This window comes from Triticum aestivum, chromosome 2B (assembly GCF_018294505.1).
Source record: "Triticum aestivum cultivar Chinese Spring chromosome 2B, IWGSC CS RefSeq v2.1, whole genome shotgun sequence".
Lineage (NCBI taxonomy): Eukaryota > Viridiplantae > Streptophyta > Magnoliopsida > Poales > Poaceae > Triticum > Triticum aestivum.
This window is the reverse complement of record NC_057798.1, coordinates 416,354,395-416,359,724: the sequence shown is the minus strand read 5'-3', so window position 1 is coordinate 416,359,724 and position 5,330 is coordinate 416,354,395.

The following is a 5,330-nucleotide window of genomic DNA, read 5'->3' as shown; positions in this document are numbered from 1 at the left end:
GCAACAACTCAAGTAGAACAAGTGCTTAAAGCATAAGATGATTTGCTCAATGAATTAAATAATAAAAATAATGATAATGTTGTTAGAGTTATGACTAGAGGTGGTAGAATAACTTAGGAACCTTTGTATCCTGAGGGACATCCTAAGAGAATTGAGCAAGATTCTCAAAGAACTAATATTGATGCACCTAGTCCTTCTAAGAAAAAGAAAAAGAAAGATGATATGACTTTGCATGATTCTAGTGAACCTATTGTTGACACACCTGAGAATCCCAATGATATTTCTATTTCTGATGCTGAAACACAATCTGGTAATGAACATGAACCTAGTGATAATGTTAACGATGATGTTCATGTTTATGCTCAACCTAGTAATAACAATGATGTAGAGATTGAACCTGTTGTTGATCTTGATAACCCACAATCAAGGAATCAACGTTATGATAAGAGAGACTTCGTTGCTAGGAAGCACGGTAAAGAAATAGAACCATGGGTTCAGAAACCCATGCCATTTCCTCCTAAACCATCCAAGAAAAAGGATGATGAGGATTTTGAGCGCTTTTGCTGAAATGATTAGACCCATGTTTTTGCGTATGCGTTTGACTGATATGGTTAAAATGAATCCTTATCCTAAGTATATGAAAGATATTGTTACACATAAAAGAATGATACTGGAAGCCGAAATTTCCACTGTGCTTGCTAATTATACTTTTAAGGGTGGAATACCAAAGAAACTAGGAGATCCAGGAGTACCAACTATACCATGCTCCATTAAAAGAAACTATGTTAAAATTGCTTTATGTGGTCTTGGAGCCGGTGTTAGTGTTATGCCTGTCTCTTTATATCGTAGACTTGATTTGAATAAGTTGACACCAACTAAAATCTCTTTTCAAATGGCCGATAAATCAACTGCTATACCAGTCGGTATTTGTGAGGATGTGCCTGTTGTGGTTGCAAACGTTACTATTTTAACGGACTTTGTTATTCTTGATATTCCCGAGGACGACAGTATGTTGATCATCCTTGGTAGACCTTTTCTAAATACTGCAGGGGCTGTTATTGATTGCAACAAAGGCAATGTCACTTTTCATGTTAATGGTAATGAGCATACGATACACTTTCCAAGGAAACAACCTCAAGTCCACAGTATCAATTATATTGGAAAAATTTCAACGATTACTATTGGAGGTTTTGAATTTCCTCTTCCTACTGTCAAAAAGAAATATGATATTCTTATTATTGGGGACATGCATATCCCCATTGAGGTAACCTAGTGTTATTAAAAAATTCTCCGGTGTCATGTTATTCAGAAGAAGTGTGCTAGCAAGACTTGATCAACCTTGTTAGTGGATTCCTTTTGACGAGCATGCGATGGATGAAGTTAGAAAGCACAACCTTCTGTACCCTTCTTTTACTTTTTGTTATTTAGATGACATAATGCAAAAATATTATTTTCTGTATGTTTTCTGAATTATCCATGCAATAAAAAATACCTTGAAAATAAAACTTCTCCAAATGCCCTGAAAATGAAGTATGATTTTTTTAGAATACTTAAGAATTTCTGGCACTCAGAACACACCAGGGGGACCCACCATTTGGCCACGAGGGCACAAGGCACGCCCCTACCTCGTGGGCCCCACGTGGACCCCCTCCACTTTTTCCTATGACCACTCACTTTGTCTTCCTCCAGAAAAAAATCCCCCCATAGCTCAAACACGTGTTCTAGCTCATCTTGCTGCCATTTTCGATCTCCTTGCTCAAAGCTCCATTCACAAAACTGTTTTCGGAGATTGTTCTTTGGTATGTGACTCCTCCAATGGTCCAATTAGTTTATGTTCTAGTGCTTTATTTATTGCAAATTTTTCCTGCTGAGGTGACCCTGTTCTTGAGCTTGCATGTCAAGTTTATATGGTCCAAAGTAGTTTTAATGCATGATATAGCCTCTAGGCACTTGTGGGAGTAGTTCCTATCAATCTTGTTGAGTTTATTTTGAGTCACTAAAAATTTCAAAAAAAATTCAGCGAAAGAAAATGATGAAGAGATTGTTGAGGGGCTCCTCGAGACGAAGCTCGAAGGATAAGCAGAATGAGGAGAACAAAAAGCCCAAATACAATCTTCCTTGCACCGCGGAGGTCCGGCCGTGTGAATGGCCTTGTGATGCGTTCTTGAAGGCTGCCGGAATTTACACGACTTTTATTACTTGGATCAGAATGCAGGCCTCACCGACTTCCTCCATGACCAGCGCGAACAGTATCTCCTACTCACTAATATTTTCGTGCAAAATTTTTATTTCCATGCTAAGAAATCACCACCTTCAGTGGAGTTTCACTTATATGATGAGGTTAAGGAGATGTCGCTCCATGATTTTTGTTTGGTTTGCAAGCTACCCTTTATGGGCAGCATCGAGGAACCACATCCTAGCGATGTGGATGGATTTATTGATAGGATTGCTAGAGAAACAAGGAAAGTTTCAGATGCAAGAAATACTAGTATACATTTTCCCGTTCTATGTTACTTTGCGATATTTGCTAGCAGATGCTTAATTGGTCGCGGGAACAATGGAAACCTTAGTGCTCCTGACCTTGTTATTTTGCGTCGCGCTTTGTTTCATGATACAACCTTCAGTTTAGGTGCTATTGTTGCTAAACGGTTAAGTATAAACCATACAAAGGGCCCCATCTTTGGTGGTATCTTGGTTGCACGCCTTGCTAAACACTTTGAGATACCTATTAGGCATTATGAGAAAGAGGAAAAGTTGTTGCCCCCTATTTTTTAGATTATAAGAGTATGGTAACACATGAATTTATTGTTAAAAATAAGAAGTAGATGCTTAAGTATAACTTGATATTTGATAAAACTCACTATGAGACTATTACCTTGCCTGCACCCTCTTTGTTTAACATACTTTCAGACTCCTACCTCATCTTGCCCAAGGCCATTTATGCATACTGGAATCTGACACAAGTTCCAGAGCCTGAGCTAGAGCCACCACTTGATCCCTATCGATAGTCTATTTATCAGTGGGATCCAGAGGAGATCGCTAACCAGTGGTACCCTGAGGACCCTCCTCAGTACACCGGAGAGTAGCTTCGATCCATGGGCATAGACCAACTTAGGCCAAAAGCCTAATCTTGGGGGAGTATGTATTTCTCACCGACATTACAATCATGTTCACACACTCATGCTAGCTGTCGGTGCTCATACTTTTTCATTGTACTATCCATGCTAGTTTATTTTCTTTTCTTGCTTTCTTCTTGTGTGTTTGAAAAACCTGAAGCAAAAACCAAAAAAATTAGTTATAGCTTTTAGCTAGTTTACTTTCCATGCTTGTAGTAGTAATTAAAAGAAAACCCAAAAGGATTTCTTGTTCTTCTTTTGCTTGTTGGGAGCTTTCCAGTGTAAATAATTTTATTTCTTTTCTTTTCTTTGGGGGTCGAGAGGAGAAGACCATGATCAAAATGTTGAGTGGCTCTCATATGCATTATTGTTGATCTAACCAAGAGCCTATATTATCTTGTCCTCTCTTTTGTATTAAATGCTTGCAGATTCCAGCTTAGTCCAATGCACGTGCACTATTATATTATCCACACCGTTCGGTCGTGCGAGTGAAAGGCAGTAATGACGATATATGATGGACTGTTTGAGATGAGAGAAGCTGGTATGAACTCAACTTATCTTGTTTTTGTAAATATGATTAGTTCATTATTCTTGATTCAGCCTATTATGAATGAAACATGCTTGCAATGACAATTAGAGATTATAGTTGCTCATGCCATGCATAATTAGCTAGGAATTTATAATGGTTTACCTTGCGTGCCAACATGCTATTTAAACAATTGTGATGTGGTATGATAGGGTGGTATCCTCCTTTGAATGATTCGAGTGGCTTGACTTGGCACATGTTCACGCATGTAGTTGAAACAAAATCAACATAGCCTCCATGATATTTATGTTCATGGTGATTTATATCTTACTCATGCTTGCACCCATTGTTGATTAATCTTAATGCATGTTCATGACTGTTGTCGCTCTCTAGTTGGTCGCTTCCCAGTTGTCGGTGTCCTAGGAACGGGGGCCCCCAGACTTGCCTGCCTGTGGCGTGGCTCAAGCAGAGGCCCAGTGCAGCCCATCTTCATCAACTCAAGCTCAAGACCCTCGCGAGGGACCAAGCCTCGCGGGGCGGATGACTTGAAAGCATCCTCGGGAGTAGCGTCGTCAGGCTGGCTCACGAGGAGGCGGAGAGATCAATGCAGGGGTACCTCGTGAGGTGCCCGTGACGCAAGCCATGACGATCAAAGCCAGGCGGGCGCCGGCCTGCGCTGTGTCCTTGTTTCCCCTTTGGTGCAAAGGGAGCAAGCACAGGCCAAGGCCTCTGGCAAAGGCTACCATTTCGGTGCAACAAGACCAAGACCAGTGGAACGGCAGGAAGGAGGTCACCGTGGAGCCCAGGATGGTGTCATCATCAGAGCCTTTGACAGGCGAGGACAGACTTTAGTCAGGATAAGTTTACTAGATGTTCCCCTTCAAAATGGCCAATTGTTGGCGCCCTTCCTGCTCAATATTTGGGAAGAGGACCAAGGCCTCTTACTCTATATATAGGGCTAGCCACCATAGTATGGAGGCATCTCGAATCGACCCCTCCAAAGGGACAACACCACCGCAAGAACACCCCTCGCGAGGCTATTCTTCCCTTGTACAGTTCATCATCAACCCAGAGGCAATCCACCACACCACAAACTAGAGTAGGGTATTACACCACAACGGTGGCCCGAACTACTATAAACCTTGCGTCTCTTGTGTTGTTCATCGTGTAGCCTAGATCCTTTGCAAAGCGACGAGACGCGAGTTGGTAGAGGAGAGATCTTCGCGCGCACCCCAGTGTTCGAACCTCAAGGGTCTGCCGGAACCCGCAATCCGACATTTGGCGTGCTAGGTAGGGGTGCGCCGGAATCGTGTCTTTGGCCGTCTTGCGTTTCGCCGTCCGTCGCATCCATGTCTGACGCTCGTCGAGCCCGCGTCGAGCACCGGGCTGCTCTCGCGTCCCATGTCGCCCAGCCGGCCCCCGTCAGCAGGACTCCCCGTCGTTCCACGTCGCCTGCCGCCCATGCCGCCACCAGCCCGACGGGGAATGAGCAACAGGCTTCGTCGCTGCATCCCTCGGTGTGGCGGGAAGGCCGCACCGCTACCCCGTCGCTGACGCCAGCGGCCTTGTCGTCGCACGCTCGTCGCGCTCCCGCGGACGCGCACGCCGCGTTGCTCCTAGCACATGAGCTCCTGCACTACCGCCCCATCGATGATCTCTACAATGAGTGGCTTGCCCGCATCACCGAG